Consider the following 10,787-nt stretch of genomic DNA (forward strand, 5'->3'; position numbering starts at 1 on the left):
TATACAGTTCAGTATGTTGAGGCACTTGATTTGAGCTTTTGTCTCTACTTGTCTACTGTAGTGACTCTGTTCATTGTTACTATTTGTTACTCTGTAGTTTTAACATTAAGACATTTTAGAACCAAATTTTCCCACCAGAACTAGTTAAATTAACCAGCACCACAGCCTAATGACTTTTACGACATAACAATATAGCAACTGTAATCAAATTGCATAAAGAAAAGACTGGTATTTTATTCTAAGATTCTAATAATAAAACATCCTCCAGAAACATCCCTTTATTTTGATGATAATATTAATAATCTTTTAGTTAAATATAAACTTGAATGTAGACCATTCAGTTTTCATGACTTCCTGGGGTCACAGTACATCACATCACATTAGGCAACTTTAGAGGCTGCTTTTACCCTTTCATCAGTTGTGGGAACCTGTTTTGACACATGCAGTGATAATCCCGGTCTTAAAGCAGAGCAACATGTATGAGCATGGAAGACATGCATCATGGACAAATTCTTAACAGCTGTCCAACAAGACATCTTTTCAGGATTTTTCCTTAAACAAGTGCCAGCTGAATATTCAAAACAAAGACAACTGGCATGTCATGACATGCAAAAAAATGATCAACGACAATGATCCACTGATAAGAAGAAGAAGAAATGGCCACACATAGGGAGGATGTTATCTTCACAGTTTGGCGACTGGGACATGCTGCCACAGCCAATAAGGCGATGCCATGCAAATGTCACAACTTCTTTCCGAATTTCTGTCTCAAAGTGAGTGTTTGTCCTGAAAGAAGAGTTTTAACAGTAAGGGCACTGTTCAGAAGCAAGAGTCCTGATGAAAGCTGTGGAGAGCATTTCAAGTGCCAACAACCCATGTCCCTCACTCGCAAGGAGGAATGCAGCCTATTGTCTATCAAACTTGTTAAGGACTCCTGAGAGTGTAGCACAGAAGGTGGAGGCAGGCAGAGTGCAGCATATGTGGCCGCCCTCAAACAGGATCACCCAATTCAGACAGGGTTCAAAGTTATTTGTTCCCCCTGTGTGGGGCGTTGATTTCACCAAGCATTTGTCGGCTGGCGTGGTCACGACCTTTGCTCTTGGTGGTTAGGAACTGCCAGTGCTCAGAGGCAGAAAGCCAGACTCTATGGTAACCAGGATACTGGTATCTTCGCTGCTAGGATTTACTGGGAATTTTTCCACAAAGTAGTAGCTTAAGCCTTGGATGGGCAAAAGTTTGATGCTTACAAATCTGTCAACAAGTGTTTAAAAAGGCTAAAAAAAAAGACTAGATAAAGGGGCAATCAGTTTCTGACAGTGGCAACTCTATCTTAAACCTCGGGGCTGAGACGTCATGAGTTCCTGTGTCAGTGACTCCTGTAAATATTTCACAAGCATTCCAAATGTGGACTGGTTGTCCTTAGAGCACAGCAATAACTTCTCTTACCAAATAGAAACATCAGAGCTATAGTTTGTCTTTCATGGTTATCTTCAGATTAACTAAACACCATTAGATTAATGAGCAGGGAATCCTGCATGTCCTTTCATGGTACAAATACAGGGAGTCAAAAGACAAACTAAAAGTTCACACAGGAAAGACCATGGGAACGACACATCAGAACCAAGTGCCATTCTTCATCAAACGTCTTCTTTATTTTCATTCATTTTGTTATAAGCGCTCAAAGCAGATCACACTGTGACACTGGATAGCAGATCTAAGAAAATAGGATTAAATTAAACCCAGTTTGCACAAAATTTAAACATGCAGTGATATTATCACACAATGTTTCCTCATTCTCAAGAGCAGATTCAGGAGCATACAGGCTGTTTAATTAATTCATGTATGCAGCATTGTCAGATTATCAGCTTAAATGGCATTTAAACAGCTAATCCACACGAATGCTTTCTCTGAGACTACTGATATGTAAAAGAAGTGATTATTTTGCTACTAGGGAAAAGCACTTTTTCACATTTCTTTTTCTCTGCGGGAAGGAGTGTTTTGCCACTTAAAAGCTCTCTGCACTTAGTTTAACAACCGCATCGTTTGTTGTGATTTGTGAATGACTTCACAGTTAGAATGTAGTATATAATTAAGAATTATTTCGTCTTCAGTTGTTTAGTTTAGGAGCATTTTTAAGAGCTATTGTGCAGTAATGAAAACCTTTTATGCAGGACAGCGAACTGCTGATCTGATTTTGTGTGCTGGTCTTCGCTCCCAGCTTTTCCAATTAACGGAATCTCCAACTGTGCCTGTCTCATCAACAAAGTTTTAACACAGAAATTGATCCCAAGCAAAAACAACAAAAGCGCATATTACACCCTCTGAAACGTCTCGGAAGGCAACAGAGAAGCAAAGTTATGTGCGATCAGGTGTATTCGACTACTAAATTAGAATATTAGGTTATGGTATGTTCTTCCATGCAGTGCCTTCATGTTGATTCCATAATTTTGTTGACTATAAGTGACTTGTATGGGGTTTTGCTCTCCCCACCACATAACTGATTAAGTGGCTGAGAGACTTACCCCCTGCCTGGTAAGGCTCTTACACAGCACTCGCTGCTCCTAATGGATAACAATGAGCTGCTCAGATGCTGACAGCAGCTAAATATATGTGACTATTCTGTCACAACACATTTAGTGGCATCGCAGATCCATTCAATGCATTAAAACAAACTGACTGCATAAATGTGCTTCCAACAACTTGCAAAATAAAGCATTAGATGGAGTTAAGAAGGTGTCTTTGCTAGTTCTCCACCACTGTACATTTAGGGTTTATCCTAGAACTGCTCCAGGCTCCAATTATACAATTATGTGGGTTGCTGAGAGGCAATTAGCTCCCTTATGTCTTTGACAGCTAATTTAAAAAATGGGAGACAACATGCCTTGCATGTCACAACACATGCTGGATATACCTGTCCCTGTATGAGCAGCAGAGTGTAGAGCCTGTAAAAAAGTAGTTGAAGTTGATTTACTGGGACCCTGTTACATTTATCTTCTGCCACCGCGGAGCTGTTTGCTTTGTTGACATTCCACTTCAAGTCGAATGCTTCATTTTGAGATTCTTTGCTGTTTAAAGTCCTTACTTACAGTTTGTGGTACATACATTTCTAATATCAGAATACTTTGAAATAAAACAGCTTTTCTAGTAAAGCTGAAAATTTTAAACACACAGCCAGTTTATGGGATTGTGATGCAACAGAGAAATATGTTATCTCAATCATTGTATGAATATAAGGTGATATGCGTACAAGCTTCTGCCAGATTTGTTGCTATAATTTGATTGGATTTTTTTTGTCTGATACAACTACTTAAAAGATTTTGAATTCTACAATAAATGAAAGACTCAACTTTAAACCCCTTTGCTTGGTCTGGAATGTAGGTGTAAATTACTGATCAGAACCACAATCTATAGTCGCTGTGACTTGATAAAAAAAAAAAAAAAAAAAAAAAAAGACAATCCCGATGGTTTTAATATGTTAGAATTTGTGCCTGATATCAATTTTCACCGTGAAAAAAACAAATACACAAAAAGATCTGTGACGGATAAGTTTTTAAACTGGTAAAATTCAGTTTTATCACTTAATCGTGTTAAGGTTTTAATACATTTCCTGTGTAAATCCACTGTCAGTTTGCATTTATTCTCTTGCTTCATAGAAAGTTCACTCAGGCAAACCGCTCACTGTCTGACATTCAGACATTTTTTTTGCATCTTTTCTCTGCTCCTAATAAGCCAGCAAATGATGATGAGTTGTGGATGCGGAGGGTTCATATCAGTTCACATTTGTTTATGATTGCTTTTTCAAAACAGTCTGCACAACAAAGTGGTATATAAAAAAAAAACATTTAGGATCTTACTCTGAACAAGGCAATGCCAGAAATGTCTCTGTGATTCAATGTGCTGTGTGAGCCAAGTACAGCAATAACGTTTCACAAACTGCAGGCTTCTTTGAGACTTCATTTATTAATTGTTATTATGACATGAGCATGTGGGTCTTCCCAAGTAATTTATCCATGAACAAAGCATTAAACCAACTGAAAGTCTAACCAATGTTGCCCTATAGGGCTACTAGTTTAAAGTTCCAGCCTGTAACAGTTAAGGTGATCTATTGGCAGAAATGCAATATAGTTTTCATGTAGAAACTCATAATGTGTTTTCATTTCATCAGAACAAGCATTTATATCCAAAGATGCTGCAGAACGTTCCTCTCATCCATCCACACGTTTTGCATGCTCATGTTACTACGATAGACCCGAACAGACAAATCAAGTACTATCTCTCCTGCTTTATCCAACCACAGTACTTCGGCTGTAGGTGCAATTTATTTAGCTGCTTGCAGTTAGCAGTTTGTCATTACAAAGTATACCTTTAACAGCATGCGATGTAGCCTCCCTCCACAACATGTAATAGTTGCATGAGTCCACAGTGTAGATTGCAACAGATCACATCAAAGACTTAGAAGCTGTAAAATGTATAGAATTTAAAGTCTTCGAAATCATAACAAACATATGTGAGTTTCTAAAATTTTTGTTTAAAAAATTTTGACATGCCTATGTTTTTCTCTATTTGACTCATGTCATGAAAATAAAGTTTTCCGCTTTGACTCCTGTCCTATGAACGCTGCCCTGTAAAAAAAAAAAAAGAAAAAAACTAAATAGAATGTTGCTATCTCACAATTTCCGAGGCGTTTTCGTGACACAACTACATTTTTTTCCCCAGAAGACAAACGTAGCCAATAGGCCTACACATTCAAGAGTGACACTGGACTGACCTGTAGGTGTAATTGCTATAATCAAGTGGGTAGAATATGATTACATTTGCGGCGTGTTTATGTAAACATGCAGACTAGGTGTCTGCCAGACAGGGCTTGTTTAAATCTGAGCTTCATAGTACAACAGATTTTAATGGGTACAGTCTGTTTTTTGCGATTGATCAGTTGACCTTTTTTGTTCAATGTTTTGAAGCTCTTCCTGATATACATACACATTACGCATGTCATGGTATAAAATAAGTATTCTAATGTCGTTACTGATAGAAGTGGCTGCTTCCATTAAACTGTTGCTTACTTGTTTGGTTTGTAAGAATTCAGAAAATAGTCTCTCAGCTTTAGGTGACCCTGTCAAAACTGTTTGTTTTATACATCCTACAGCCAAAATGTCTGCATTATCAAAACTATTGGAAGAAAAAGCAGCAAATTCACACATTTACAAAAGTAGATGCATAACATTCAAAGTGGAAAATGTGTGAAATTGTATCAAAAGTTCCCATTTAACTCTCAATCACCCAATCATTTCAGAAAAACAGTTTGATCTACTGTAAAAAAGTATTGCCTAGAATTCTATAAGCCCTTCATCCACACTGTTTGTGTTTGTAAAAAACTTAATTAATAACATTAGAACATAGAGAAGTATGCAAATCAAAAATTGGAAATGCTCGAGTAAAGTTCTTTCCTCAGTTTAAGAGCTTATTTAAAAATAGAAAGACATTTTCTTACACAGTGTAAGTCTAAGAACCCACCTTTTCTCAGCTTTACAATTTTATGTTAAATGTCCAGTCATCACATGTTTTTAACACATTTTCATGTTACAATATGACATACATGCCCCTTGTGTGCAGAGAAAAAGCTGAAAGGGAACTCACAACAAACACTTCACAGCATGTCACGCAACAGTGATCCCGTTCTCATGTCACAACTTGCTGCTCTGTAACTGAATTTATTAAAGGCTTGACCCAAACACCACCACAGGGAGCGCAAAATTATTTCCCCAATTATCGCATTTCAGTCAGGTTGGCTCACACAAAGAAAGAGACTCGACCCATTTTGCTCTGACAAAGCTTCAGACTCCTGAATGGGCCAGCTTGACAGGACTCAGCGTGGCCAGTATGCTCTGGTCATCTCAACCGCCACCACTGCCCTTCACTCTCAAAGTATCCAGAGGAACAGAGAGAGACAAATTATTCCACTATGAGCAATTCCACACATATTCAGAATTGCAAATATAGGGAGTTCAGTGTGACTGCACAGCTGAATCAGCCATGAATGTCAGGTTCATATCAGCTCTGAAAGAACCAAACAAAGCACACTGCAAATGATGATAACTCCACTCAATAAACTTCGGGAAGTTTATTTGTATATTTTCATAAGTATATGAGATAAGAATAAAGCACACAGTGAAATTTCTAGCACAATATCCAGGCTTTACAGACTTTCTAGTATGATTAGGATTTTGCCCTCTTTTCTCATGTAGCCTACAGGTAAGTTTCTCTGTGCCAGAGCTGAAATCTTCAGCTATGAAAAAAAATAATAGGTTTTCGTCTTGGCTGTGTATTTTAACAATATCAGACTTTTCATATAATGCAATATTGAAAAAGCTAAGATTCTCACTGAGCCCAAACCACCGATAAAAGAACGTAAAGCCTTTGTACAACTCACCCATAAGCAGAGCAGCTGGAGTGATGACAGAAGTCACTCTTCTACCTTCCGACAAACTTCTTTTTGGGTTGTCTTAGGAGAGGATCGTCTTGTTCAAGATTTAAAACATGATGAGATATTTTAGTCCCGCACGATGACTATAACTGACTGAATGACAAGCCAAGTTATCGAGGGAACTTTAGCACAAGTTTAGTTGCGCGCACGCTTTTTACCTCAGCCGCCCGCCCTGTGAGATTGTTTCGAGTGACGGCCAGAAGTTCGCTGTCAACAACTGCAGCTGCGACTCAAGTCTCCAGAAGGTCGTTCCTCTATTTTAGAAGCTACTAAGGGTCAAAGGACAAGAAGTGACTCAGTGTGTGTGGAATGACTGCCGTTGCATACCATGACATGCGTGCATAGGCTTTGAGAATAATATGTGCGTAAACATATGGGGGTGGGAATATTTTAGCCTAGTGCGTGAAAACAGCGACTTCACCTTCACCTTAGGCAAACTATACTTGTGAACACAGTAATACTCAAAAGGGCACCTTGTTATTTGTTTTTTAGTCATTTCAAAGTAAAGTCCCCCTTTTTTTATTCATACAACAGAATATATTTTTCTGTTCATCCAATGAGAGCAAACGGCTGATGAGAGGACTTCCATCAGTGCATCTGCCGCCCGCATGAGTTGAATGTAAATCCAGTGGATATGTGCTGCGTCTTTTTAAATATTATGTTGTGGGATATCTAGAGAGTGTAAGGCACAGCTGCCTCAGTTTGCACAGTAATATCCCATCGAAATTCACTCAATACATATAATTATCACACCCGTGTCAACTCTCACAGCGAATGAATCACAAAACCTGAAAAATGTGTTGCGTGTTTTACTCCGTAAGAGCGAAAACATCCTGTCACCTGACGCACTTTCGTAACGAGTTTCTTGGAAGGTGAAGTGCAGATAGCTGTTGAGCCGGCAGTACATTCTTAAAGATGAACACAACGAGAACCTACACATGCTGTATCGAAGGTGTGGTTGTTGAATAATGAGACTAATGCTGGTTCGACCTCAGGTCTCGTTATTTCCTAGTAACGCCTTGTAAAAGCGTCAGAATGTGCTCAGATGATTTTTTTTTTTTTTTGCCTTAAACGTAGATGTCAGATTCAGCATTTGAGAATACAGTATACCAGCTTTAATTGCTTGATTACTAAAATGAGACTTGATGCAGGAGGTTTGGAAGAAACAACTCTGAATTGATTGCACTATTTTGTAATAATCTAAGTCACTCTACTGATACCTTTGATGTCCAGTTCCACTTATCTTGCTTTCATGCCACGTACACAGATTGAACTTGAGTATTTTCCACGTTTAAAAATAAAACAGACAGATAATTTCCACATACACTGAAAAGTGAAAACACACAAGTATAATACAATGTAGTTGGAATAGTACTGAGAGTAATGAATGCTAACTGTATCATTAGAGAGTCAAATCATATATTAGAGACACCTTTTCTCATCAACATTGCCCGTTAACTATAATTTTTTGTTAATTTTGAGGCGTAACCGGGCAATCAAGTAGGTTTACTCTTGTTTAGTTATATTCAGTATACGGTACAAGCAAAAAGACTTCTCTTCTTTCAATAGTAAGACGGTATGCCATACAATAAAAAGCTCTTCAGTGCCAAGCCGTCCATACAATACTCCACAAGGTCCAAACGTATTTGCAAAGCTATAGAGCAAGCTTACATTCCAATTACCACTTGAACCAGCAGTGAACACCAAGCTCTGAACGCTGACATAACCTTTTCATTGGGAGAGACACCAGAGAGCTGTTGGAGTTCACACATTTTCACCCATTATGTAACCATTGTGCAGCGCTGACCTGTAATCTTGACTTTGAGTTCTGTTTTTCTTGAACCCGAAGCACATTGTTGCTCATAATAGATCAGCCTTGTGTTCAGCCCATCTGAGTGCCTGCATGCATTGATAAGAGTAATTCAATGGCTTTTAGAAAAGCAAGTTTTCACCTAAACTGAAATCTCTTTTTTCAAGTGTTGAATTTATTCCCATCGATAAATGCACCAAGGGATAGTTTGCACTGACCCCTGTCTTGTGTGTTTTGAGCGGTGCAGGAAACATGCAAACTATACCACAGAAAGAGTGTTGAAAATGTTGTTGCTATGGTAATAGATGTATATTTTATTGGCAGCCTTTCCTCCTCTGGTGTAACAATGCCACCTAGTGATATCTAAGATTGCTGTGCACCCCAGGGAAGCAGCAACTCAGTACAGAAATAGTCTTTTCACAGCCTCACCTCAGGAAGTCAAGAGAGCTTTAAAATGATTTGACCAGGCTTTAATTTTCAACGCAGTAACTGATGTCATTTGTTCTTAGACATGTTTGGAACTGCAAAGCCAAAATCATGAATTGGAAACTAGATTTTTCATTTTATAATACTAAACAAGACCTGTTTACATGAAGAGAATGGACTTTGAGATCAAAAACGATTTTTCTCAACTGCAGAAACACTGCGCCACAACAGTCTCCCCCAGTCTTTTCTTCTTTCTTGAAGGTGGAATAAGAGATTTTTCTAGTGGCAGTTCATCTGCACAATAATTAATTCTCTACTTTCTCTGCAGGTACGTGGCAGACATATTATTGGTGTTAAACATTATAGAGGGAGTCCCTTTGTGTTTTTACCCTTGCAATTCTGCTGCCTATGGAGGGGTCCAGCCATTCAGTTTTACATCAGTCATAACATTTTGTTTAGTCTCATTTAAAATCATCAAAAGTACAATGCAGAAAAAATGGGCGTGGGTTTAGAAATCCACAGAGGGAGAGTGACGGTGCTCTCGGGTACAGACATCATTACACAGCTATATTTTCAAATAACAAATAGCTGTTTGCTGCTGTATTAAAGGTTAAATGTCATATATTGATCCTTTAAAGGCCAGTTTATTGTTTTTCTCACATTCTGAGCCAGAAATCTCCACTTCAGTTATACTTACAGCCCACCAACTATTATTACCATCTGTATTCGGAAGCTTTTTACAGTGGGCTTGTTTCTCATTCATCATCTGATTAAACTATTTTTTTTCTTAAAAACTAAGACATTTGTTCTGGTTGAAGACATTCAAATCCTCCTTTTTAAATACTTCTGACTCTAATATGTCAACAGGATGTATATATCTGGGGAATTGCAGTTGATTCTTGACTAATTTCCTCAAAGTAACAGTAGGCTTCGATGAAACTTTGAATGAATACTGAAGTGATGTGGTTTTAAACATCCATAAAACATTGGGAATCACTGCTTTTTTATGTGAAATATTGTGAGCTTTTATGAATCAAATGTAAACAATACAAATTCAAATATGAACAATACATTTAAAACATTACGTTACAAAAATATAATTTTGCTAAATTAAGCTGCATTTAATTGGACTTATATTGAACTTGTGTGCTTTCCCTTTAATGTGCATTGAAATTACATTTGTGAAGAATTGTAGCATTTCAACTGAGTTGAATTGAATAATCCATTGGGGAACATTAATTGAGATCCACTGAGGCTTTCTGGTGGATAAGTGGTCTTGGGATCATTATAAGATGTGTCACAACTTGGTGTGAAATTGAACTCAAAATTTTGTGTGTGTGTGATATTTCAGAGAGGCTTCAGTGTGTTACCCTGCGTTATGACTGGCGGTTGTTCGGTGAACACGAGGTTGGATTAAACAATAATCAAATGAGAGGGGCGAAAAAAACTTAAGTTACCAATTCAGTAATAAGAGAGACATTTCAGAGTACCACTTTTTAAAACATGTGTTTGGTAATACATTACTGTCTTGTTGCCTATGTCGAATAGATTCAATAATCTAACATCTAATGATGTAAATATAGCAGAGATGGTATTGTCTAATAGATAACAGAGGCCGAAATGTAGATTAAGATAAACTATCAGGCAGGGTATAAAATCATCCACTTATGAATATCTTCACAAAGATGTCAGAATTTTTTTCCTTGAGTCTGGTCCAGATAGTGCAGCCCCACCCTGCAAGTAGTAAGGACCTGTCACCGCTGGTTCCTCCAAATGTCTACATCGAACATTTTGACTCTTTGATCTCACTTTTCTTAGACTAAGGATGGTGAAACACAGATGCAAAGCAGATATTCCCAGTCGCAATGTTGATGGCTGACTTTGCTGATTATGTGTCTTGTAACACGTTGAAAAAAAACGTGCCCCAGTTAACAAGATGAAAAAAAAAACATTTTCCACAAGAGGAGGGACTTTAAATGCAGTTTTCAGTATGTACATGCCCTGCAGGACTCAGGTGCAACATCTAAATCAACCAACTTTTCAGGTGGCAGGAAAGAATGTTAACAC

General features: G+C 37.9%; 1 protein-coding gene across 4 annotated transcripts in view; it reads right to left on the bottom strand.

The window, feature by feature from the left end:
- The window catches only part of LOC142390782 (neural cell adhesion molecule L1-like protein), a 48,737-nt gene extending 41,911 nt beyond the window's left edge, over positions 1-6,826 (bottom strand). For 2 of the 4 annotated variants that reach the window (XM_075476501.1, XM_075476498.1), the window contains exon 1: positions 6,431-6,826. The gene's annotated coding sequence lies outside the window, so the exon portion shown is untranslated. The remainder of the gene's footprint in view (positions 1-6,430) is intronic. The other 2 variants (XM_075476503.1, XM_075476502.1) reach the window with 1 other exon arrangement.
- Between the last annotated feature and the right edge of the window lie 3,961 nt (positions 6,827-10,787).

Source organism: Odontesthes bonariensis, chromosome 10, assembly GCF_027942865.1.
Source record: "Odontesthes bonariensis isolate fOdoBon6 chromosome 10, fOdoBon6.hap1, whole genome shotgun sequence".
In the NCBI taxonomy this organism is placed as follows: Eukaryota; Metazoa; Chordata; class Actinopteri; order Atheriniformes; family Atherinopsidae; genus Odontesthes; species Odontesthes bonariensis.